Below are 27,986 nucleotides of genomic sequence, written 5' to 3'. Positions count from 1 at the left end.
CTCCCTCACCAGGCCTGGCTATAGGGTGGAGCACTGAGCAGGGTACACAGGTCCCACATACACAAACCAGCTTAAAGGATGCTGTTAATTGTGATAGAGCTTTCTCTTTTGTAATGTAGACCTACAATATACAATATACATATATATGTATATATAACCACCTTTTTAATATATTATGTTGTAACAAAATTAACTGTAGTCAGACTGCATTCTTTTTGAAAGTCTAATCACATCTCTGTTTTTAGTTGAACCTGATTAATATTAAGCTTTCGGTTTGATTAAGTACCCCTAGGTTTACTTAATCTAAGTACAAATTAAAGGATTTTTGAGTGAGATGATAATCAAATAATTAAACCCCAACATAATGTGGGACTGTGGGTGGCCTTTGAAGGTTTGAATCAAGTTCACTCTGGTGACACTCACTAAACAAGCTAATACCTTATACTGTATCTTGGAAAGTAAAACACAATTTAGCTGATCAGCTGTGGCAGAATGACTACAGACCCAAGTCCGATCACCTCATTTGGTTCTTCCTCTTAGGTAAGACGTTACAGTCTCAGTACTCCATCGTTTGGTGCCCAGCAGGAATTGTTGTGTTCGGTCAGTGGCTTGATACGCACAAAATGCTGCAGACTCCAGTCCAAATTGAATTAGTCAAAGACCCAACTTACAACTTAATCAGATACAATTTGAGACCACTAATTAAGAGGAATAATTACATATGCCCGTCCCCTGTGGGGCAGAGTACTCTTAAGCGTGTGTTTTAGAGGAACTGTTATTAATTATGGTGGATAAGGACTGAAATTATTATGGCTTTCTGCGTAGTTATGTCAAGTGTGGCGTGACTGAGGAAATAATTGTTTTGATCTGCTCTGCTGCGTTCAAAATCTAAAGTTAGTCTGATGAACAATTTAGAAACATTATGCTCCAATTGTGTTCTTTAAGTTCTACTTCAAAGCTATCTCTTGGATGGAACAGAAAAGTTTCCTTCCCACCCCCATCTGCTTTTTCTGCTCGTTATTTTAACTCCCTAATCCAGGGCTATATCATTCCATGACAAGGCTGGATCTACACTGAATCCCTAATGTGTTTGAGTGAACCTCATCTGGATTGGAGGAACTAAAACGTAGCACTTGGTCAGTATCTTCTATTGCTACATTATTTATGTTAGCCCTTGTGATTATCCTTCATTCAAATTTATTATTTAAAAAAATATATCATTATTACATTTGAGGTAAGTAAAATCAGTTCAAATCACAGAGACTGACTGAGCATACACCTTTGACTAATACTTATGAAGTCAGTTTTTTAGAAACAAATAAACCATACTGATTTCAGCAGTTAGTGTGGCTAATCAAGTATGTAGAGTCATGTGGCGAAGAAAGTTTTCACAGCATTACACTGGGTCCTGTGTGTGGTGGCTTTGTAGGGGAGACCAGGTATGGTTGTAACACCATCAATCTTGCCAATCAGGAATGAGATAAAAGCCATATGGTCATTTCAGTGTTTGCCCACTTCCATTCCCGATTTCACATGGTGCTTGCCATGGCTGGAAACAACTGCGTGTAGATTTTATTGAGAAAAAAAAATTTTTTTTTTGATCAGCACAAAACTTTGTTTAATTCTTAAGCAATTGGAGATAAAATCATATGACTTACAGTATAAAAAATTAAAGTTTCTTAGGTAAACTCTGATACATTTCCCCCCTGTTAATTTTAAGTCTCTATGTTAATACAGTTAGTTAAACTATGACTGACATATATGACTCATATGTTTTTTAAAGTGCTACAACCATCCCCTTCCCCAAAGTATAAATGTTTTATTTATTAATTTTAATACTTTTACAGCATGCCTAGGCAGTGGAAAGGAAAGACTGCTAGAGGTGTGTCTGCTGATATTGTTTTTAAAGCATCTGATGAGGTCTCAGACAGGGGCGATTCTAGGATCAGAGCTTTGGGGGTGCTGAGCACCCAGAGAGCTGCCCAGTCAGGCAAGACAAACTTTACTCATCACGATGAGACTTCTTCCCTGTCTCTGTTAGTCCCTGCATCCTTAAATGTCTCCAGTTGTCCCGAGTTCCCTGTGACTGTCTCCTTGGTGCATTTAAACCCCTGTTCCTCCCTGTCCTCATCGTCTGCTGTCTTCGTCTCCGTTATTAGTCATCATAATTTTACCATCTCTGTGCAATTCTGCAAATTTCTTTATTAAATCATTAGATTCTTAAATTTATCAAGTCTCTCTCTGCCTGGGTCCTCGTCACAAAACATGACATCACTGTTTTGTACATTTTAACACAATTTAATCCCCACATTTGTGAAAGAAAAGCAAAACACCTTTTTAAAAGTCTGTAACAAAACCATCAAATCTGATAAAGGTTATTTAAATGCTGCAAACGAAGAATGGATTGGAATTTTAAAAAAACAACATATCCTAACCTTAATTACTGGGGAAGAATAATGAATGATGATCATAGTGAGTAAGAAGTAAACTGAGTGTATTTTTTGGACAGAGATTCACTTTTAATGTGTATGTATAATACAATAGAGATATATAAAAAATACACTCCAAAAATAGAGTCCTTGAAATGTACAAATGTACAAAATATTGATTAAAAGAATTATAAAAATAGAGGCAACTTTGCCTATGGTACAATGTATGAAAAGATCTTTATTGCAGATTACCATAGAACCAAGTCCGCCAGAGCTTATATTATATTTTTACATGCTGTAGTGCCATTTTTGGGAGCATTTCAAGTTGATATACATCAATACAACCATTATAGCCCAAACTCTAATAATATTTATGCATTAAGTGCATAGTAATTACATACATTGCAAAAAAAAGTGCAATAAACTACAAAAAAATTGAAAAACGTTTTTGTTTTTTTAACACATATTTCTAGTTAGAGAAATTTAAGAGGCTTATCCTTAAAAACTGTAAATACAAAAAAGTTGCACATAATAGTTTCCCACCACAGAAAATTTATTTTGAGTGTCTTCATAGTTTTATTTTTGAAATACACTAATTTTTATATACTGCAGGAAAAACGCAAATAAATATTATAATGCAAATTTGCAGAAAAACCAGCATATGCATCAAAATAAACTATTTCCAGCAGTGCAATATGAGTCCTAAGCATCCCAGAAACGACACAGAAAGTCATAAAATCAAACATAACTTTTAAAAACACCACTATAGGCTCATAAGGCCCTGATGGTAAAAAACTAATTTCCGCAAAATGATTTCACTGATCGGATCGGCAAAGCGTGTTTCTGGAATATTATGTTTTTGTTGCTGCAAGTGCTTTTTATGCAGTTTTTGCAAAGCTATATGTGGAAGGAAACTGTGACCTAGGACAAGCTGATGGCATAAGATGTAAGTAAAACTCCTCCGGTTTCATATGCAAAAAAAATTATTGTGCTAGCTTACGTGGTTGCAGTGCTACCGAAATTTAAAAATAGTTACGCAAAACGGAGCGTGCCTGCTCCGACCGGCTTTAACGTTGTCTTCCCAACAGTTTCACTAACATCTACACTGGATGGCCAGGAAGCGTTCACGATGTCTTCTCGGGTGCTTCTCCGGTGCTGATAATTGGCGTCTGTCTTCTGTCAGTGACGTAAAAGATGGTTCTCTAGCATATCAAGGACTATCTCTCCACTCCGTTACATATTCCATATGTATGGGGTACGACCCCCCTTGGTCGTGGCATGTGGATATTTCTTTAAGACACTCCGGCACGCCCGGCTATGCCCCACAGCTCACATATAAAACAGCTGCAGACATGACACCGGTGATCTCCACTTGTGTTGTGTGTGTGTGTGTGTGTGTGTGTGTGAGTGCCTTGAGAGTGCTGTTTGTATGTGCGTCCGTCAGGAGCATGCTTCGGCATCCTCCGTGGGTGCTGCCTCTCCCCTGGTATTCCCCTGGTAGTCCCTGTACTCCCCTGGTAGCCCCGGTATTCCCTGGTGTTCCCCGATATTCTCCTGGTATGCCATTGTATCCCTGAGCTTGGTTCCCCCTAGCTGGCCCTTTGCTTCCCCTTGGTTGATCTCCCTTCCCCGGCTTATCGCCTTGAAAAAAAAAGGCTTATGCGCCCGTCGGACCACGCTGTGTGGCTGCTGGCTAGCGAATAGCTCGGCTACAGTGAGGAAACACAGCAGGGACACGGCTTCAGCATTCAAGCATACACTGAAAAAAATGCAATAGGGTGGTTGTTGAATTTGCATAGAATTACTTCATATATCCAGCATGACTAATTTAAATTTCACATCTAAACATATTTTTGTCTTTTAATTTTCACATATTCTTTAAGAATATTCATTCTTTTAGAACAAATCATGTTGAAAAGAAACAAGTTAGTCGTGTTTTATCCTCAAGCTCCGCCCCCTGGAAAGGAAAAATCGGCTGCACTGTCCGCCATTTTTGTCTCTCGCTTTGGAAAATCTACTACCATCTGGAGTTTTACACTTGAAGGTAAATAAGATTTTAAAGCTAACACACCAGTGAGAAAGAGTGTAGACCCTTTATATATGTGGACTTTTACTGGGGTGTTGTTATTTTACAGGTATGTGGGCTGTTTATCGAAAACCATGAAAGGCTAATGTTAGGCTCCAGTTAGCTAATGGTAACCGAAATTATGCGATAAGCAAATTAGTAATTAACATATATAATGTGAGTTAATATTGTTTGTATATTCTTTCAGTCTAAATTAACAGACTATTACAAACTTGCATCGGTGTCTGTAGTAAGTGGTGGTACCTGCAGTGTCTTAACCATTAAACAAGCTAATGTAGGGCCGGGATATGACTAGTTTGTCGAAACATGTCTGCTGCCAATGTGACTGCTCACACACGGTAACATTACCAGCACATAGCCACAGCCGCTATAAACATGCTGAAAGGTCAATCTAGCTTCTGTAGTCAGCAGCTGGAAGACTCAACACAGACCCAAGATTCAGTGTAACGGTTATCTAAATGTTGTGTGTCCTGTTTGTAAGCCCAGAAAAAGAAATTAAATACAATGACGGCCTTGAACTTCAAGCTAATGTAAGCGCAATGCTATAGCATAAAGCGACTAATGCAATGATGAGGTTGTTAAATTAGTAAAAACACAGTAAATATATCCAACATGAATCATTTATATTTTTGGTCTAAACATAATTAAGTCTCACGCCTTTCACTTGTTTTAGAAGGATGTTCAGTCTTTTAAAACCAGTCATATCAAAATAACAGAAAATAGTTATGTTTTCTGTTGAAACTCCACCCCAGGGTGTGTTCTGCGAGGGAAAATTCACTATGGCGGTCCGCCATTTTTTGTCTTCGCTTCGTTTACGTTTGGTGCTGAGCTTTACTTTGTCGAGGTAAACTGAAAACTACATGTTTGAGAGGAAACGAAGAGAACATCCATTAGATGGGGAAGTTTTTCTCATGAATTGCTGTTGAGCAACATAATGGAAAAAACAAGTCATTCCTTAAGTTAACTAACGATAATGCTAGCTTAAGCTGCGGGACAATATTATGTGCATTAGCTTTTTTTCAGTGTGTGTCCAGTCACATTCGCTTGTTTTTTCTCAGTGAATACAGACTAACAAACTCGTGTCCATTTAGTTAACTGGTTGTACCTAAAATGTTTTAGTTAAACAGTTAAATAAGCTAGTTTGCCATGGGGTGGGCTGTGTTGGGGGGGGTCTTCACTAAAGTGGGTTTATTTAGGGCATGACACCTATGCAGTACTCATTAGGAGAGGAAGTGCATGACGTGGGGCTTTATTTCATGTTCTGGGGCAGTGAATGTAATGTACTGATAACATGTTAAAGACACACAAAAACCCAACAAATTGTTTTAACTGATTTATAGAGAGACTGAGAGGAGGGCTTAAAGAGATAAAAATAATGACGATAGAAATATGTTAAATTTATTTTTTCTGTATCGATATATGGTGCTTATCCCTGCTGAAGGGCAGATTGGTGTTGCTTCAGAACAATTCTCTAGCGCTGTTATGTAGAGGTGTTACAGTTAAGGTTTTAATAACATTATTTTATTTACTAGTGAAGATTTGCATATGTTATCTCACATTCTGTAAGGTAAATTTTCTGGAAAAGTCAAATTAACTAATTTAACTAAGTATTAATGAAAGACCTTGATGTGTATATGACAATAATAGATGTAGTTTATGGGTCATTTGGCAGAACTGCAAAATGGCCAGAAGGAGGCAACTGCTGTGGTTGCAAACAGGCTTTGGGTGGTATGGAAGTAAGGGCAACTATGGAACTGCTCAGCAACATGGGACCCATAGCTAATAAATAGTAATATGACAAAAAATAACAACTTTGTGTGGATGTAACCTTGTGAGATTTGAGATTTTGACAGCATTTTTATGTGACAACTTCTCTTTTTAGATAAATGCAGAGTTTAAGCGCATTACCACCATGCCACTGCAGTCCAGATTACTCTCGCAGATAGATGTGCTATCTGACAAACTAATAAAGGTGTTCAAAAGGCGAGGAGGACAAATAGGAAGAAGACTTCAGAACATTCTGGAGCCCACGGCCCAGGTAAGAAAAAAATTAATTTGTGTATACACTTTAGGGAAAATAATAATTTTAACAAAATGCTGCTTGTCACTCTATGCCAGGAGTATGTTGAAAATCACCTGGGATTTTCACAATTTACCATGGGTGCGTTTTTTGTTTGTTTTTTTCCTTTACCTGCATTAGAACTATGTGTGGAGTTCATAGTTGAACACCTCTCTATGCTCTGACAGTATTCTGCTTCTTTGCATGGAGATTTCACTTCATTACCTTTTTAAGCATTCTGAGGACTCAAATCACATGCTGTAATGAATCCATTTTTGTTCACCTAATGTGTTAATGTTAACATTTTTTGGAATAGTGACACAGATTAAAATAAGATTTGGTATAATGTTCTTTGACCGGTGTTCTGTTTAATTAAATTTTGGAATTCTGCATTTTCTAGGCCACAGATGAAGCCATTATCCAACAATCTAATAAGGAAACAACCATGGGAATTTACATCATAAAGTCAAGAGATGCCAATGGCAGCCCTGAGGACATCCGGATAGTCCTTGAAGGCCAGAGAGTCTGGCAGGATTTGGATAACTATACCCTAGCAGCTGCAATGCTGTTTGGACTAATGTACACTTTGAACCTCACCTACCCACTGGAAAAGTATACCTTCGAGGTATTATAGAAACTGGTTATGGAGCTCAAAAGGAACAGCCTTTCAAAGAAGGCCCAGGTTTTCAGGACCAGACTGTACGATTGAACAGTTTTCCAGTTATTATGTGGGAACAACATGTTTACCTCTTTGAATATGTACCATCCTTTGTTTTAAGCCAGCACTGGTAAAGTTGCAGTACATAGTGAAACTTATTTTTCTGGCACTTTTCAACTTGGGGCCTTTATTACTGCAGTTTTCACTTTTCAAGCCATGGCTCTTTTAAAAAAAAATTAAAACTTTGAATTTCCATTTTTCTCAATGGAAATGGTGCCTTGCACCAATTTCACCAGTTTGCAATTTTTTTCCCAAGGTGCACCACTACAAACAGATTGCATCGTCTAGTATTAGTGATTGTGATGTTTAGTGATAGAAGCAAGCCAATACTAATCAGTTTAGGTCTCTTGGTTGTGTGCCTGTGGGTTATAATGTTATTTTAAGTCTCTTCTTTGTGTCATTTTAATAATTACACCCCTGTTGCCATATTACCTTATGGCTCTTACATTTAAAAAAAACTATTTTTTACATAAGCGCGATGTCATAAGGCCCCACAATGTTGAATTCAACTTACAGAAGATAACTTTGAGGAATGTTGTGGAATGTTTTTCAAGAGATGCATTGTACAAATATGACTCATGTATATTTTGGAAGCCTGAATTGAAAGTCCGTTGTTACAACTGTGTAGTATTTTCAAAAATACAGGTCATTGTTCAAAAATGTTTTGCTTATTTCTTTGATTGAGAGAAAGTGTACAGTACATACAGTAAGATCAGCCTTAATTTAGTTTTATTTATTGAACACTCAATTACATATTAGATTATATATTAGAAATTTGTTATAAAATAAAATAAGCTTACCATAAAATAATCTTGTCAATATAACACATAGTAGTCCAGTACAATTAACACAAAAAGTTCATGTCTGATAAACAAGTGGTTTCTATAAATATTTGACCGGAATGAAAAACATAACAGCAACATAAAAAAGTCATGTTCATGTTACCAGAAAAATGTGTGCAGGTATAACATAAAAAACTAAGGTTAACCAAACATAACTTAATTTCGTGCAACCGATTACAATAATTTTTTTACGTTTATCCCACTGATTATTTTTTTCAGTGTACACTGTCACCTGGGCATTCTGCAGTTCGGCTGCTATGTGTGTTAACACAGAGGGGATACAGCTTCAGCGTTCCAAGCGTTCGCTGTTGGCCTGCTTAACACTGTGGGGAATAAACAGTGGGGAATTATGCTACGGTTCGTGCCAGCTAATCGAAAGATTAGCCGGCCTGCAAGTAGCATTCCAGCCGGTTAGTCTGTCTGGCGTGTCGCTCACAGCTCGCGGGTTAACACAGCCAGCAGGGCTCCACTCGTAGCTCGGCTACATTGGGGAAATGAGTTCCAAGCATATGCTTTTGCCTGTCAGCACTGTGACGCAGGAGCTAATAAACAGTGAAAGGGGAATTCAGGTTGCGGTTAGTGCCGGCTACCTGTTAGTAATTCCTGGTTAGCGTGTGGCCCCGCCCCCTTGCTTGGTAGCAGAAGTATGGCTGCCCACACGTTGGGCTGTGCTAGCTAAAGTACCTGACGCTTGCATGCACTGCTTTGTTGCCAGCACAAACTAGGCAGACCGTACTTGGTTTCTGAAAACATTACATGGCCTGCCCCTCTCCCTTCTCCTGCCTCCAAAATGAGAGAGCAGTCTACTATTGGGAACATGGCTGCCACTACTGTGACACCATGGGCTGGGTCCCCTCCCACAGCATCCCTCCCATGGCTCCGCCTCTGTGAGGCCTGGGCTGGTGGAGGTTGACTGCCAGGTGGTGGATGTTGAAGAAGCTTCCATCCTCTCCTCCGGTGTTGCCCAACTGTCCCTGGGCAGGGGAGGACTCGGAGCCTAGGCTCAGCTGTCATCCTTTGAGTTGGGCCTAGTGGCCAGCAATGCTGCAGGCTGTGTTCCCCTGGCCTATTGCCCGCGCTTCGCTGGTTTTATACGCCAGTCGGACATAGCTGCGTCTGACGGCTCGGCCGTAACCGTACGATTTAATGAGACATGACCATTCAAACAGCAGTCGCTTTCTAAAACATCAGATGTGTATCGGATTCAGTACCACATACGAAAGTGACCCATATCGGATTTGTGCTGTTCACACTGTCATACCATGATTGGATATGGGTCGCATAGGGTCAAAAAAGTTGGATTTGATGCGCTTTCGCCTGCAGTGTGAACGTAGCCAAAAGGAACGTGGAACAAAACTTGAATTAACAAAAAGCGAGCCATTTAATGATGCTGGTAAGAGGTACAAACAAAGGGCAAGACAAACTGAAGTAAAACTAACATTAACCTAAACTGGGAGAACTAAACAAACAACATGAAAAACCTAGACATGAAACCTAGAAACATGACATGGAGAACATGACGTGAATAACAGACGACCTGACAAAGATTGAACAGAAACACACAGACTAAATACACACAGGGGTGATTAGGGGAAGTGGAAACACATGGGGAGCATGTGACACTAATCTGACATAACGAGACAAAGGAAGCAAAGCTGACTAGACTGACATAGGACAGAGACCGTCAAAATAAAACAGGAAACAGAATGGAAAGCTTCACAAGAAACATAACAGACCCATGTCAGAGACCAGAATCGTGACAGTATCTGTAGTGTTATGAAAGTTTGTTCTATTAAAATAAATTACACACCTACACACACCAGAGTGTGTTTGAGTTATGGTCAGTCACTGAGAGACAGAGACAGACACAGGTTTTTTATTCCAATATTCCACCTTTTTAAAGTCTGATATGGACTCTTCTTTTGTCTAATTGCTACAAAAGCGTGTGTTATAACTCACCCCAGTAGTGGGGTAGGTGACCCCACAGGTTGTTGTATTTAACTCTAACATAAAAGGAATGTGGTGTTCTTACAGGGCTTTGAATAGATACAATTTATAGGAAACAAATGTGGATATTTTGTGTAAAAGTTGGAAAATTCTGGCACAAAAATTAATTAATTTACAGGTGTTGAAGCAAAAAGTGTTACAACCATACCCAGTGTACAATGTAACAACCCTTATTATTGTGGTATAGCACTGATAGGGGGTGTTGCCCTACTATTGTAGTAGTTGGGTGGAGCCTCCTAATGTACGGACAGAGTAGAGCCGTGGAGACCTGGCTTGTGTGGTCTTATTGCTAACAATGAATAAAGGTCTGTTGTTCAATTTAACTGATTGGCTTCGCCGCTGATGACCGCTGGACCTGCTAGCCGCTCCTTCTTCGTCAGACTGCTGTTACAACCCTACTCATTATTTTCATAGGAATTAAAGGGGTAAGATGTTGCTAATCAAATGTACTTTATTAACTGATCAATAGCAAGTCTGAGTACCTCTATAAAAGCAGATGTTTTGGCAGTTTGTTGGTCTAGAGCATTCAGGTGTGTGTTAAAAAAATGCCACAAAACATCCCAGCAAATTCTGTCAGATTGTGCAAAGCTCAGAGAAACTGCAAACAACCCAAGATCTACATCTTGGACTCTACAGGCCTCATTTAGCATGTTGTATGGGCAGTTATTTCTGCTAAAGGTGGCTCTACAAATTACTGAAATATGGGATGTACTTAGCTGAAAGCTTTGTTCACATGACTGTAAATAAAAAAATAAACCCTGTTCTGTAAGAGAATGTGGAACATACAATGTGTAATTACAGTCCCCAACATTTCTATTATATTTGGCTTTTTATGCATGTTGAATAATATTTTTTTTCACACAAAAGCATGTCACCTGTGTCATTTACCAGTGAACATCTCCAAACTTATGTCTGTAAAGTGGAAAATGTGATTAGTTTAGTTACATACCACAGCCTGACATGACAGTAAATCGTGGATACCAACACCACCGGCACAACAAGACGCACAGGTTGCAGTATACATGATCTGTGTGAAGAATTAAATTAGTAATGTAACAAGACGTAACATAGACATGCTTTTCTCATCACACATAATTGGTTCAGGCATATACTCTGTTATGTGCTCATAACATTAAGACTTGCAGAATGAATGTGTCATTTGTAATTCACAGTGAGATGGACGTTTTCTTTATTAAGCATGGCAAGATAAGGTGCAAGTCTTGTCATTTCACACAGCAGTCTCAAATGCCTAAACTTATAATGCTGACAGTTGTACTCTTCTTTGCTTATTTATATTATTTAATTTTAATATATTTTTCAGTCTATCATGTCTTTACCTGTAAGCAGTGCAAAGAGGGGAAAGAGAACAAATGAAAGGATGAGATAAAGAACCGATAACCATCAGTACTTCATAGATGACACATTGGTATGGGTACTGTAGATACAAGCATCTCCTTCCTGCTCTTGAGTGCCATTTCACATACACCTCTGTTCGAGCACAGAGCAATCAATAGAATCAAACAGATAAGAGCTCTCTTCATCTGATAAGGCTCTCTAAAATCAGAGGGATTTACCTAAAGGCTAATCATTGAACTGAGCCACTCAGGGAATTTTTAGATATACCAGTGATGATATGCAGTTGCCATGCTTTTTTTTTGTTTATACCTTTTGTGTATACTTTTAATTTTCATGACAGGAATGCTATATTAATTAAAAAGAACTGCTTGATATTGTCATTGTCCTTTTTGTTGCAGAGGTTCTAATTTGTTAGTATCCCATATGGAAAAGATATATATAAATCTTATAAAGTTTTTATCTGTCTTGCTGTATGAAAAGCATATAAGAGTGAAAACAGATATAAGATCCCTTGAAAAATTATATAATGAAACTTGTATGTTTTGGATACTTACTAAAACAATGTATGAAAGTAATGAGAAAGTGGCCACTTTCATGAGTAAATCATGTAAGCCTTATATGATTTACTCATGAAAGTGGCCACTTTCATGACTAATCACAATGTAAAGCACCTTGAGGCAACTGTTGTTGTTATTGTTGTTGTGATTTGGCGCTATGTACTGTGAATAAAATTTAATTGAAATTGACCAAATGCTGTCCAAATATTATCCATTTCAAAAGCTTCAAATTATAATTAGTATCTACCAAAGCAGATGGATCAGAAATAGTTTATGTATTTCTCTTCTACAGTGTATCTTTTATCCTGTCTTCCATCCCTCATCCCTAACCGCTCGAGGCAGATGGCTACCACCACCAACCCCCCCCCCCCCCCCCCACCTGTTTCTGCTGGAGATTTGTTCCTGTTAAAAGGAGTTTTTCTTTTTCACTGTCGCCATGTGCTTGGAGAGGGGGTGAAGGGGTCATTTGTTGGAGTTTTCTGTCAATATAAAGCTCCTTGGGGTGACTATTGTGATTTGGTGACATGTAAATAAAATACAATCTATTTTATTTTTATCTGGGCTTATATTAGGAGTCCTATGTCATGACTCAGTTAGGTTAGCATGGCCAGTTTGTGAACCAGGCCTTACAAGGTCACTGCTCCATCACTGTGAAACACACACATACGCACAGAAAAAACAGATAGCACCAATAAAATCTCTTGCACTTCTGGATAACTGCATATTTCACTGCCACCCAGCCAACCATTTTCTTTTGCTTATCCAATTCAGGGGGGCTGGAGCCTATCCCAGCTCCATAGGGCGAGAGATGGGGTACACCCTGGACAGGTCAGCCGTCTGTCACAGGACTAACACAATTTGTTAAATCCACTTATTGTCCGATCAATACACAAACACTGATTTACCAGGTGCTCAACAGTTTTGTGTTAAAAAAAAAAGATGAGGGTGATCTCTAGTTCATATAAAGACACAGAAGAGCATGAGAGTATGAGAACCAGAATAACTTGAACATTGCCACATCTGTTTTAATAAGCACTTTCAACAAACATAGAGACACACTGTGCATGTTCGCCTCATTAAATGCCTGAGATTCCTAACTAGTAGAATGGATAAAGAGTAAGATGTCAAGAGGTCTGTCAGTCTATATCTATCAGCGACTTTATTCCTAGCCTTTTCCCCAGAGATGATGATGATGGAGCGCCACTTTATTTTCCTCCATTCGGTTCTCTATTGTTACCAACAAATGTGTAATTTAAATAGCTGCACAACTCCAAGCCACTTTAGATCAATAAACATAAGAGACAAAAGATGCCACCGTGACTTACAGGTTGCTTTCATTTCTTTTTCAAAATCAATAGACTCCATTAGAAGAATGCTGAGGAATGAACTCATTACTACGAATTCTTCTAATCGATGCATAGTAAATTCGTTCGCGCAGGGGTTACAACTACCCTCAACCATAAATGTGTGGCAACTGTTCATCAAGGCTAGAGGGATGATCAGTGCACTGAACATGTCTCATGTCAGTCTGTGTGTCCAATTATTTGAGTGTGTCTGGGAATGACAGAAAGGAAGCCTTTTGGAAATGTGTGTGTTGTACTTTTGGAAGTTTATAGTGTTTAAAAGTAGATTTATAACTGGAGGTCACCAAACTGTGTCCACCCAGAGAAGAAACTCATGTCAGCCCTAATAAATCCAGAGGGTGAATTTCATTATGTTCAACCTTGTCACTGAATCTCAGCTGCTATACACTATAGTTATTATGAAACAGGGACAGACTGTGTGTAATCTTTAAAGTCAACTTAATACATCGGCAAAAGATGAAAGCTCATGGTCAAGTGCATTTTGTCTCCCCACTTACATAAGCCTAAATGTTCCATTTATAACATCTGTCATGTATGCATGCATTTCAAATACAATATTTTCTCCCGACAGCATGAAAATGGCATTTGCTTGGCTGTGCAAAGCCTTGATTATGGTTTGTGTCCGCTTGGGTCCAAGTGATTTCGTCATCACAAGGTGAGTGTGAGGGTTCCTGTCTGGTTTTTGTGACCTTGTGGAGAATTTACATCACAATGCACCAACTATGCATGGGCCCAGGCAGCGGATTCAAGCAGACTTCAGCGAAGTATAACAGAAATGACTATTACCAGGCTGTCATGTCTGCAGCTCTCTGTGTCAGCAACCGATTATAATCAAGGCTAAAAAGTGCAATTTCAATGGGTTTGAGGAATGCTTCAAACATAGTGATAACCTTAACCTCAGAGACTCGCAGTCCATACAGAAAGTTTTCAGACCCTTTTTGCACATTTTTTCATCTTTAGAAATGAAGGCATAAAATGTTCTGTTTATGTTAGATTTCACCCTTCTCTTTGACTGATAAAGCATTTTTGGCACTATAGATAGCCTCGAGTTCTCCACAAATTTATCCTACAAGCTTAGTTTGAAACCGTTCTTTAAGGTTTTTTTTTTTTTTTACAGAATCATTGCAGCTCAGCTAGTTTGGATGGGAAGTGTCTCTCCTGTGTTTTGTTCAAATATACTGTGGATCATTATCTTGTCATGGATGGGAAACAAGCACAAATCATTCTCTATGACAGCTGACAGGATTTTAAGGACTAGATTGTTAACATCAAAATACACTTTTCAAAAAAAGAAATTTAAAGGAACCCCTTTAAAACAGAGTATATCGTCAGGTCAGTTAACCTTTAGAAATATTGATCTGGCCAATCAGGATCTGGAAGGTAGGAGGGGGACGTTAATCAGTTTCAGCTGCTTTAGTGTTAATGAAATTAAGGGGCAACAATAAAACACCCCCAAAACAGGAATGTGTTTAAAGATGGAGACTACTGACATTTTTCCCTCCTAATCTTTTCTGACTGTTCTTTTTACTACTTTTATCACTACTGGTAGCATGATGAGATACCTGGACCCTACAAAGATTGCACGGGTAGTCACTCCTCCAGGATGGCACAGCAATACATGTCATTGTCAGAAGGTTTACTGTGTTTCCCAGTACAGTCCCAAATGCATGGAAGACATTTCAGGAGACAGACAGTTACTAAATACGCTCTAACAGTTAACTATCACTGCTTTCCGCAACCAACACAAAACCCAAAAAGCCAGGAGAGAGTGAACAATGGGCTACAGGTGCTCCTTATAATCACTTTTTAATTGGAGGAGTTGAGGAAGAGCTGGGGTTAATGCTGCATTCACAAGCACTACTCAGGAGAGGAATATTTTTCACTAAGACATAGCACAACATAATATTTACTGATAAATCCCAGCCCATGCTTGTGTGTGAATGTACATTTTTTTCCTGCATCCCATTTAATTGTGCAAGCATTACATTAATTACACAAGGTATAAGATGTATCCCCTGTCTATAGCTGAGCTAATGCAGAGGTATTAATAATACATTTAAACATGCACATCCATGGTAATTCTGGACTCACGAGTTAACCTAAAATGCTTGTGTTTGGATTATGAAAGACGTACACAGTGAGAACCAACCCAAGCACAGAGAGAACATGCAAACTCGACTCTGAAAGGCCCCTGTCAGCATATGGATTCAAACTCGGGACTCTCTTGCTGTGAGGTAACAGTGCTAACCACTACATCACTGTGCCATCTCAGAAGTAAAGAGAAGCATAGAAGTAAAAGGCAAAAAAGGTAAGCTACATAAAGAAAACACTGCCTGTAATGATCCACATTTTGTAGACAAGTTCTACTCCATTTCATCAAAATACCAGTATAATTAAGGACCAAAAATATGCAGGGCTCGGCTTTAAGTGTCCTTGCACAGCATTTTGATTATTTGTTTTAATATAATGTGAATTTCATACATCGCTATTAAAATATTACACATTAAGAATGAACTATGCATTGTTTAATAGGCTTAGCCTTAGCAGATGCTAATGTTACAGTGTTTGTGTTGTTTATCCAATAATAAAACAACCCTGCGCTAAACATGATCCATAAAACAAACCAGACACAGGAACATTTATTTTAATCTTGATCATCGCTCTGCCAAATGGCAGTAATGAAATGTTCATATTTTCCCATTTTTATGTTTTCCTTCTCAGCCTAAAGCTGCCAAGTTGTCTGGTGTGACCATCTGTGTGTATCTTTTCTGAGGGTCACCACAGTGAGCAGAGGGATGTATAACAGAGACATGTTAGTGGCAGGCATAATGTGGTGTTACCACACTGCAATAATGTTGAGCAGCGTTGCTACTCCAAAACGACATGATAGTACCTTACAGTAGACAGGGCATTTTATTTGGCATGAATATATATATATATTCATGCCAAATCAATCTCCAGTTGTGATAGCAGATGTTTCTTCTCTTCTTCATATATTTATAATCACCTGTCTATCCTTGATATTTAATATTGAGTGATTTGTATATATTGTGCTATTTCTAAAATTTCTTAAATCTGTAACATATTGCATTGTTAAATAGTCTACTCTGGTTTTATACTGGAGCAACTGTAACCCACATAATTTCCTTAGGGACTAATAAAGTATCATGATTCTGATTCAATGTTGGAACACAGGCTACTAGTTGTTTCACCATCAGTCTGGATGTTGGGAATCAAAGATTCCATAGGTCCCACATCTTCATGTAGCCTCTTCCGCTGTAGTTACATGTGTCGTAACATGCCAATAGTGCCTTGTTCTCATCCTTTACCCATTTATCCTTCTTGCTCTGATAGCCCACTTCTCATCAGTCCTGGTTCTGTCCTGATTTGTTAACAACTGGCGCGGACCTTGTTAATCCGTGTGACATTAAAGCCGGTGTGTGTGTGTGTGTGTGTGTGTGTGTGTGTGTGTGTGTGTGTGTGCGTGTTTGTGTACATCCATGTACAGGAAGTGGCTGGTGGTCATTCCACTCTTAAATCTATATCCATATCTGCTCTTTGTGATGAGCTGGCTGAGGGGTTGGGGTCTATGCAGAGCAGCACTGGGGACAATGCACCACTTTGGTATATTACACACTTGTGTAATAGTTCCTAATGAATATTATTCCCACACTATTAGCAGTGTACAGTGCCAAATACTACAGTATTGATGAGTGGAGCACTGAGGCTTAGGTTTTCTTTTAGTCAATCCAAGGGGTGCTCAGGTTGGTCTGCTGGGTTGTTCTACTGTTCTGTCAGTCAAGAGTTGGTGTTTTCAGGCTCTGGTGTTATTTCCAACATCAGAAAGGCATGGCTAGTCTTAAGGCAGAGGTTCCCAAAGTGGGGAGCAATAAAAAAAAAAAAGAATGCTTGGACACTGCTAGCATAATTGACAGGTTTTTTGACGGGGCTCCCACACAAACAAAGCAGAAGATGAAGCATCGCCAAATATGCATCTAAACCAAATTCCTTCCAAGCCAAAGACTAGAAAATATGATGAAGCATATCTTGCCTTTTGCTTCCTCTGCACAAGTGCCAAGGTAGGTCTCCCCGACAGAATATGTTTCCCCTGCATCGGGAGCATGCACTGGGCTCTCCAAATCATGGACAAAAAGTATCCCACATTCTTCATTTTTAGTTCACAAACACTTCGCATAATGACTAACTACTCCTGACATTTTGGAGATATTAGCTCTTTGTACAGTAAAGTTACAGTGGGATACAAATAATATCAGGCTGATGCTGCCTCAATTTGTTCCCCCTGTCTAAATCACAGACAAACAGGATCCCACAGTTGTTTATGTTTTGAACCCATTTTGCACAGAGAGGCATTTTTTGGTAAATGTATTGTTAGCAATGTTGAATATTATTACACAGGTAAAAAAACAACTACATGCCTCTGCCTTTGTAAATGGAGGGACAGTAACTGCGTGTGTATATGTAAGGGTGTAAAAATTGCAGATAGCAAGATTAACAGCAACAGTATTTTGTCTCTAGCCGCCATTGTTGAAATTCATCTCATGTAAACAATAATGTGGCGCACAGCATGACGTAAAAAAAGGCACATACCTTTGACGTTGCATGATGAACTCCATATTCCTCGTCCACACATAAACGCGAAATCTCCAACATGACAGGAATTTTAAAAAATCTCAGTTTTCGGCGATTCGGTGATACATGTGGACGAAAAGTCCAAATGAACATTTTCTTGTAAAACAAAGGGGGGCCTTTGTGGGGATCCTTCATGTTCTGTCCTGTGTTAGCCATTCTGAATGCGTATCTGCTGTTAGCATCACCTTTATTAGTGTTGCTAGATATTCATAAAGTACTGCTAGCTTCTTAAGCCTATAAATGTGAATCATCTCAGGTTCTGCTGCTGTCCAGCCATTCATTCCTGAAACTCATTGTTGGATTTCTGTCTTTGTAATGTTGAATAGTTTTTGTTCCGGGAGATTGCTGTAGTCTGCTCTTGGGTCCATCAGTCACATGGCATTGGTGTGGTGTGATGCTTCTTTATCCAAAAAAACAGAAGATTAACAAAAATGGGAAACGTGTCTAAGACTTACTTAGGATATAAAGAAAAAACAAATTGATTTTTATATGTTTTATAGGCAAAGAAGGGTTAGAATTTAATCACAATATTCCAAATCAGTATGTGTTATGACAGCTGAAAGACCTGGTATATGCTGTACACAATCAGTAAGTCTATGGCGTTATTTTTGTGCCACTATTCTGAGCGCACGTAAAAAAAAATTGCAGTTGCAAGTGTTGCATTTTGAGGAGAAATTTATTTCGAGCGAAGAAAAGCTAAATTTGAGTGAACAAAATTCATTGCTGCGTGCAAAAAATGTATTTCAGTGTTTGCTATTATACATACACACACACACACAATAGAAGCCCCTGTCGCTCAGTTCTTGCACTTGCGCTTGCTCGCAATGTGTTGCAGCGCTCAACTCTTTCTGTACACCGTTATATTTGTGCCACAAAACCAGCCAATCACAGACTTGGATGCAAAAAAAAATCTGATTGGCTGTTTTGGTCTCCAATCAGCTCGAAATGACGAAATGCAATATCCCAGAATCCATTTTGTCCAAAACTCAAATGAGGCAGTGGCTAGTGATGGGATTTCCGGCTCTTTTTAGAGATCCGGCTCGGCTCACTAAAAAGAGCCGGCTCTTTCGGCTCCGATCCGGCTCTTCAGGTTGTTTTGTTGCTTTAATTAATTTATTATTCACAATAATATAAAATTATGCACAAAAGAATTACTAACGTAAAAAAAGTGGTTTTATTTATATATGTTTATATATAAATATATGCGGTGGCCCCTAGAGACAAAACACGTACAAACTTCAAAACACATTTCTAGCATGAACTGAACTTCCAAAACAGAGCTACTAGATCACATAAATTACACAATTGAAAGCATGTGTGTATTGTTTGTGTATTTATACACAGGCACTCATATATATTCAAATAATTTAAAAAAAAGTTCATCTACCTGTTACTATCACACACCAAATCCGGTCGTTGGTACTTGCTGGCTTGTGTAGCCACAAGATAACAAAAGCTCAACACTGCGCCCAGCATCCTGGAGCACTTCTGTTGTCTTTTGTATGTGTTTTGAGTTTTTATGTGCTTCTGAGTTTTTACGTGCTTCTGAGTTTTTACGTGTTTTGGAGTTTGTACATGCTTCAGAGTTCGTACGTGATTTGAAGTTTGTATGTGCTTTGTCTGTAGGGGCCACTGTAAATATACTATTTTTTCACTCCACATAAAATGTAATAAATAAATCATATAATACAAAAATCAACTATTCACATTTCAACTTTTAACTATTTAAATTTTCAGCTTTTTCCTTTTACAAATTTAAAGTGAAAACAACACAAAACACTGCAAACCACAACACAATTAAATATAAATTATAATATGAAAACAAAAAGAAGATGCATATTCTCTGTCATATGGACCTACATGAATAAACTTTCTGAATCCTTTATCATCTGCAACCGAAAATAGTTGTGGATGATTACTATACCTTTCTAATGTGACGTTGTTGTCCCTGGCTCTCTTTCTCTCTCTCTCTCCCTCTGGCTCTGTTCCTGTGCTACTGAGTGTAACTACCGCCCCTCCCCCCTCTGCCCAGCATAAAGTACAAGGCTCAGGTGCGAAGTGAAGTGGAAAAAAAGTGCGAGAGAGAGAGAGAGAGGGTGAGAAAAAGAAAAAAAAAAACCACGTGACGGCTCGCGATAAGGAGCCGGCTCGCGTCGTTCACGTCAAAGTGCCGGCTCTAAGAGCCATTTCGTTCGCGAACGACCCATCACTAGCAGTGGCAGATAGTGATGGGATTCCCGGCTCTTTTTAGAGGACCGGCTCTCGGCTCGCCTCACTAAAAAGAGCCGGCTCTATCGGCTCCGAACCGGCTCTTTAGATTGTTTTGTTGCTTTAGTTAATTTATTATTAACAACAATATAAAATTATGCACAAAAGGAATTACTAATGCAAAAAAAGTGGTTTTATTTATATATTTATATATGTATATATATAAATATATGCGGCGACCCCTAGAGACAAAACATGTACAAACTCCAAAACACATTTCTAGCATTAACTGAACTTCCAAAACAGAGCTACCTAGATCACTTAAATTACACAATTGAAAGCATATGTGTATTGTTTGTATATTTATACACAAGCACTCAAACAATTCAAAAAATTTTTCATTTACCTGTTACTACCACATACCAAGCCGGTACTTGCTGGCTTGTGTAGCCACTATGTAACAAAAGCTCAACACTGCGCCTAGCATTCTAGAGCACTTCTGTTGTCTTTTGTACATGCTTCGGAGTTTTTATGTGTTTTGGAGTTTGTACGTGCTTCAGGGTTCGTACGTGATTTGAAGTTTGTATGTGCTTTGTCTCTAGGGGCCACCGTAAATATACTTTTATTTATTCACTCCACATAAAATGTAATAAATAAATCATATAATACAAAAACCAACTATTTACATTTCAACTTTTGACTATTTCAATTTTCAGCTTCTTCCAAATTCTTACAAACATTTAAAGTGAAACAACACAAAACACTGCAACCACAACACAATTAAATATAAATTAAAATATGAAAACAAAAAGAAGATGCACATTCTCTGTCATATGGGCCTGCATGAATAAACTTCCTTATCCTTTATCATCCGCAACTGAAAATAGTTGTGGATGATTACTATACATTTCTAATGAAACATTGTTGTCCCTGGCTCTCATTCTCTCTCTCCCCCTCTGGCTCTGTTCCTGTGCTAGTGCGAGTGTAACTACCGCCCCTCCCCCCTCTTCCCAGCACAAGCACAAGGCTCGCATGCGGAGTGAAGCGGAAAAAAAGTGCGAGCGAGGGTGAGAGAAAGAAAAAAAAAAATCCAAGGCTCGCGATAAGGAGCCGGCTTGCGTCGTTCACGTCAAAGATCCGGCTCTAAGAGCCATTTCGTTCGCGACCGACACATTACTAGTGGCGGAGGAACACAGAGTGGCGGAGTTTGAAATATTACTCTGTCTGGGTCACAAAATAAACTTTTAAGATATTTTCATGCGAGAATGGTGCTGTGTAAACTTCAAATATCTGCTTGATTTATCAAGACATCACATATTTGCATAAGTGCTCTAACGTTTTCGGAGATGCCCGTTTCCCACCAGCTGACCGCATTGCTGGACTACTGGCCGTTGGGCATACCGGACATTTGCCCGGTGGGCCGATGGTGATTTTTCATTTTTAAGTTTGTTTGTTTGCCTTTGTGACGGTATAAACAATTAAAGGTGGTGAATTAGCCAGTTGGTCATGATCAACTCTGGGCTGGACCAATTACAATACATCTGTATTGAGGGGAAATTCGTCCCGGACTTCAGCTACAATGAAAAAGACACAAAGCTGGTGTTATTCTGTCTTTGGTGCACAGCTGCCTCTTCTTCTCTCATTCTCTGCCCCTCCCTCTCCTGTTGCTACTTCAATCATTCATTCATTCATTCATTCATTCATTCATTTTCAGGCACAACAAATACCTATATTGAACATAAAATACACAAATCATGAAACTGATCAATGATCAGCTGATCGTCTCTCTTGTTTGTTTATCGCCCACTTTGCGCCAGAAAGAGGAAATCAGTGGATGTTGCGCTAAACAACAGCAGCACGTTCAAGCTTGATCAGCTGTTGTTAGAATTTATTTAATATTAATTTCTAGTATCAGCTGATGTTTGCTGGAGCCACAGCTGTAAAAACTGCTGCTCATGATATCGGTTTGGATATGTGGTGAGAGGGAAACATGAAGGTGATACAAATCATACATATATACCAACAGTGTACGTCACTGTCACAACAGCTTTTGTTTTAGTTCAAAGGCTTCATGGTTTTTCCTATAATACCTGGTGGTGTAGTCTGTGATTTTTTGTCAGTTCAGCCTTATATATTATGTTTAACCCGAGTGACCACCCGGTCAGCTGGTGGGTAACAGACATCTCCGAAAACGTTAGAGCACTTATGCAAATATGTGATGTCTTGATAAATCGAGCAAATATTTGAAGTTTACACAGCACCATTCTCACATTAAAATATCTTAAAAGTTTATTTTGTGACCCAGAAAGAGTAATATTACAAACTCTGCCACTGTGTTCCTCCGCCACTGCCTCATTTGAGTTTCGGACGAAATGGATTCTGGGATATTGCATTTCGTCATTTCGAGCTGATTGGAGACCAAAACAGCCAATCAGATTTTACAAATATAACGGTGTACAGAAAGAGTTGAGCGTGCACAGGCAGAAATGTTGAGAGCGCAAGCAACACATTGCGAGCAAGCGCAAGTGCAAAAACTGAGTGAGAGGGGCTGCTATTGTGTGTGTGGATAATAGCAAACACTGAAATAAATTTTTTGCACGCAGCAAGGAATTTTGTTCACTCAAATTTAGCTTTTCTTCGCTCAAAATAAATTTCTCCTCAAAATGCAACACTTGTACCTGCAATCTTTTTTTTTATGGGCGCTCAATTTTTTACGTGCGCTCAGAATATTGGCACAAAAATAACGCCATATAAGTCTAGTAAGGTGTAGTGGCCAGTGGTACATATATCAAAAAAGAGCATCTTAAATGTGTATTTGATATATGTGCAACAGAGCAGCAAAATCACTGCACTGTAAAACTGGCTGTAAGAAGGCTGCAGATGACATGAACTGGAAGTGTCTGACAAAATAGCTTTAGCAGCACTGAGCCCGTGATAGAGTTGGAAATGCGGTGAATATCAAAGGTTTGGTGATTCTGCAAAGCTATATCTACCCACCACTGGGACTTTAATACACAATCCTCACGGTAGTCACTCACACAAAAAGTGAAAGAGGGGTATAACAGTGGGAGACATAGAGTGTAAAATCCTCGGCTATCATATGCACTCCTCTACACCTGCCTGTGACACTTTTGCAGTAAAATTCACCTGTTGCAGTAAGCTTACCATCATTATCAAAATAATCCATCAGCTCCATCCTTTATCCCCTAAATGTTCCATGAAAAACATTCCTCACTCCCCTGTATTCACTGATTAGTCGCAAAATGTTATTAACTTAATGTGAAATGACTAACGTTGTCTAGAGTATACAGGTTTGTTTCACTCAGTTGCTTTGGAAATGAAATCCCAATGCAGTGCCAGTACACTGGCAGGACTCTTATGTTCTTTGCTGCAGAGAAATGGGAAGAGAAAAGATTTTTTTTCTTCTTTTTTTTCACATTGAGTGACTCAATTTCACGCTCCATTGGCATATCTGGGGTGACGCGCCATGAAATCAGTCCAATTCTGGGATTTCAGAGGAACAGCATTTTGAAACCTCCTGAGATATGTGGCCATATTACTTCCTCCACCCCTGGACAGATTACACTATTATATGACAGTGGCAAAGGTGAAACTGTAGTGATAATACAGTATGTTCCCATCTCGGGTAACTGGTTTCTAACAGCACTCTGAACAGAAACTTTACAATAGATCGCAAATGATTCAACTAAAGGCAATAACTCATTTATCACTTATCTTTTCATTTATTACATTTTTTTAACTAAAGGCTGCAAATGGATAAATGTGAAAAATAGCTGAGGTTTGGTTATGTTAATGGCAATTCCCATCACGTTTAGATCTAAATAAAATGTGTCAAAAGTATTTAAAAACATTTCTACATCCTCAGGAAATCTTATAATGTGACAAAAATGGATCTTTTATATTTTAAAAAATGTAAATTTATCATTATTCACAAGAAACCCACTCCGTGTTTGAACATAATTTTCTTAGGGATTAATAAAGTATTCTGATTCTAAATCTGATTCTGAACTATGCATTTTAAGGAAGATTTCAGATCATCCAAGCCAATTAACATTTATTAAAGAGGTCAAACAGCTGGCCTTTATTTCTTTCACAAAAATCCATTAAGACTGCAATTATGATAAATACACTCAATTAGTTTTTTTTTCCCCCAATATAAAGATAGTACTAAAAAAACGTCTTGTACACCTTATCCTACCAACAGAAAAGTTCAGTTTTTACTGTCACAGTTGTAGGCAATGACTGAACTTATATATAATATGTCCAACTTATTATATATTATATATCATTTTTTTTGTCCAGTTGTTGATTGGTTAAGATTAGGGACCAAAACGACTTGATTTAAGAAGCATCAGTGCCCATAAAGAACATGCAAACTAGATACAGAAAAGCCCCAGGCAGGCAGTAGAGCTGAACCCACATTTCATGGCTTTAATTCCCATGAGATGCTGGGATGGACTTTGGGGAGCTGAAGAGGGAAAACTTAAATTTTTCCAAAATCTCCATGATGTTGTTGAACTAAAAATGTAACTCACGGAGGACAAGAAATTAAATTATCTTTTGTTTAAATACATTTTTCTGGTGATTCTATACATCATAGATATCAAGTTTACCAGATCCATTAGCATGAAAACACCCTACGCTTCACTTTTGTATTAGTATTGATCTCTCAGCCCAGACACAATATGCATAAAAAGCATAAATAGTATCCTGGGTGTGAATTGTTTACTTACTAAAGTTTTCTATTATTTGCCCAATTCTCTCTTAGTTAAGCTTTTTTTAACCAATGAATATTGTTTTCAGTGGAACAGGATAATTTTCTTTTACCTTAGCTTTTGAGATAGTTACTTTACAATTGCTTTTACATGGTTGTAATGAGCACTGGCTAACAGGTGCACAAGCCATAGTAATGTGACAACCCCTGTGTGCAACACCCCCTGAAAGGATTTCAAATAAACTCCCCTTCATGCACAGAGTGAGAGAAAGCGACTGAAAGAAAGAGTGAGAGAGAAGAAAGAGAAGGTCAGCACTGGAAGACAGGGAAACCATTCCACTGCTGTGTTCCTTACTCAGCTTCGACACCTGTATGAGCAACGCTTTTACCTATGTGATAGTTCAAGATACTTAACTATTGTTAGATCATGCTGCCTAATAAGTGATAAGGGATTTCAAAATATATCTATTACTGGTTTATTGTTACATGGATGTATGGGGGGGGCGGGGAATGCAACTCAGATAATTCCATCTGCCGCAGATACATTGTCTGCTTATATATACACAGGTATTAGTTCTATTGTTTGAAACATGATATCTATCTTTAATTACTAACCAAGTACAGTGTCATGTAGTTATGATTCTTGTAATTTTTAAAGTGTGTCTTTTCAATAAATTATGCCACTATTTACTTTGCAGCAAAAGGGTGAATAATTTGTAGTTTACATGTTGTGTCAAATATTGCTGATCACTGTGGCTTCATTCATTCATTATTATTCAGTTATTCACCGAGAGGTACAAGTGCCCAGCTAGAAGGGCTTGTTTCAAATACAAGAGCGGTATGAATATGTACTTTGCCATCTTATTTGAATTAGGTCAATAGTGTTGGAATTTGTTACACAGACTTATAGTTATTACCTCAAGCAAAAGTCAAAGAAGCTGGTTCACAAATGCGTAGATGCTTTGCTATACAAACATGTACAAATAGATGCTGTAACAACAAACAAACAAAACAAAAACAAAACAAAAATGAGCTAGAAGCAGATGACCAAAATTCTGAAATTCATTACAGAGGCTTGTTTTGTCTTTTTCAAACGGGGCAGGCTAAGTTTAAACTCTCACAGACTGCACTGACAATCAACAAAAGACAAAATGGGAGAAACTAGATTTAATTTAAGTCTTTTCCTAAAGGCAGAAAGATGAGGGCTGTTTTATCATCCTTGCAGAGACCATTCTTGGGGCTCTGACATTGATTTGAACCTGTAATAAAAACGTTACACTACTGCTTTTCCCATCATTGCTAAAACAAAATTATGTAGACAGTTATTAATGCAACAATCTTGATTTTATTTTAGACGCCTGCGCTGCAAGACAAAAGTGGGCTTTCTTAAACTTTTTCCAGTTACGCTACTGTAGTGGGTGCCTTGGTAACCACAATTATTGGAGGCATGTGAAAAAAGCTGGCACATGCCTCCAATAACTGCAGATTTATCAAGATTGGATTTCATTATGGGGTAGATACAACTGGTAATATGCGGTCGAGTTTGAAGAACTGAATAGAAATTTGTTAAAATACCATAACTCAAAAGATGGCGGTTTAATGACAGAAATTCTACATCTGTGCCTGAAAAAGCCGATCATATAATATTTTATGTGCATAGTATGATCTCTGATGGGGATGATATATATATATATATATATATATATATATATATATATATATATATAGTCATAGTCATAGTCATACCCTTATATATAAGGGTATGACTAATATTCAGTCAATGAAGCCAATTAAAAAAATATTACAAAATATAAATATACAAACAATACTATAGTTTTTGCATCAAGATGACCTGTTCAAGTTTAAACCAAGCATCAGAATTGGGATGAAAGTGCCTTTAAACGTGTTGTGGTTGTTGGTACCAGACAGGCTGGTCTACATATGTCACAAACTGTTGATCTAATGTGATTTTCCCACACAACCATCGATGTGGTTTATGGAGGATTATCAGTAAATATTCAGGGAGCGCAAGTTTTCTGGGAAAAAATGCATTGCTGATACCAGAGGTCGGAACGAGACAGCAATAAATAGGAAACTGAGGAAACTCCGTTGAGTTTGGTTATATTTCGTAGCATACTTTTGGTACACTTTGAGTGCCATTCAAAAACCACAGCTCAAGTATTGCTGCTGATTATGCCCATCCTTTCTTGACCACAGTGTATCTAACTTCTGATGGTTGCTTGCAACAGGATAAAGCACCATGAGACAAAGCTCAGACCATCCAGAACTGGTTTCCTGAACATGACATTGAGATTACTGTACTCAATCACCACGTTTTTGTCCAACAGAGCACCCTAGGAACAGGTGATTCACATCATGAATGTGCCGCCAGCAACTGTTGCTGGTCAATATTGATCTAAATCTCTGAGGAATGTTTTCCAGTATCTTTTTAAAACCATGCAGTGGGAATTACGGCAGTTCTGAAGAAAAAACAGTCTAACCCAGTACTAGCCCGGTGTAACCAGGTGTCCAGCGATACAGTGGAAAAAAATAATTATTTAATCTCCTGCTAAATTTAATTAACTCACTCAAAAGACTCACCAACTCTCAGTAAAATCTTTTTGTTTCACTACTTGAAAGCAACCTAAACTATGTGTGTTCAGTATTAGAGAAACTTAGTTTTCATTGCAAAAAGCTACATATTTAGTTGGAAAGAATCTTTTTCACTCCTGATCTTTATTTTAATCTGGCCTGTTTTGCATTAGTCATAAAAACATTCCCCCAAGGCAAGCCTGTAAGCACCACTGTGCTTAGTTTCACTGAATATCACACCATCACTCACTGTACCGTTTGTTTTGCTAAGAAATACTTTTTTTCATCCCACATTTAGGAAATTCTTTGTCGATTGCAAATAAGTGGCTAAAGTTTTATTAATGAGGTCATGTTATAGTAACTGCTTATTAAAATATCGTTAG

The 27,986-nt window shown here is 38.3% G+C and overlaps 2 long non-coding RNA genes across 3 annotated transcripts; one reads left to right on the top strand and one right to left on the bottom strand.

Moving 5' to 3' along the window:
* The first annotated feature begins 2,907 nt into the window (after positions 1 to 2,907).
* LOC309702855 lies at positions 2,908 to 8,019 on the top strand. Of its 2 annotated transcripts, XR_014275767.1 has the most exons (4): positions 2,908 to 4,473; positions 6,398 to 6,553; positions 6,634 to 6,676; positions 6,975 to 8,019. It is a non-coding gene; the product is annotated as an uncharacterized lncRNA (long non-coding RNA). The 2 variants fall into 2 exon arrangements; XR_014275768.1 differs by lacking the exon at positions 6,634 to 6,676 and having other exon boundaries at positions 2,918 to 4,473.
* Positions 8,020 to 10,774: 2,755 nt separating this feature from the next.
* On the bottom strand, positions 10,775 to 20,373 carry LOC309702890. Its single transcript, XR_014275781.1, has 3 exons — positions 19,993 to 20,373; positions 18,027 to 18,468; positions 10,775 to 11,168 (listed from the first exon to the last, which is right to left on the bottom strand). It is a non-coding gene; the product is annotated as an uncharacterized lncRNA (long non-coding RNA).
* Positions 20,374 to 27,986: the final 7,613 nt, after the last annotated feature.

Source organism: Aulonocara stuartgranti (genome assembly GCF_965226115.1).
Source record: "Aulonocara stuartgranti genome assembly, chromosome: 1".
Classification (NCBI taxonomy): domain Eukaryota; kingdom Metazoa; phylum Chordata; class Actinopteri; order Cichliformes; family Cichlidae; genus Aulonocara; species Aulonocara stuartgranti.
Note: the sequence above shows the minus strand (reverse complement) of the source record. Positions and strands in the feature narration are given on the sequence as shown.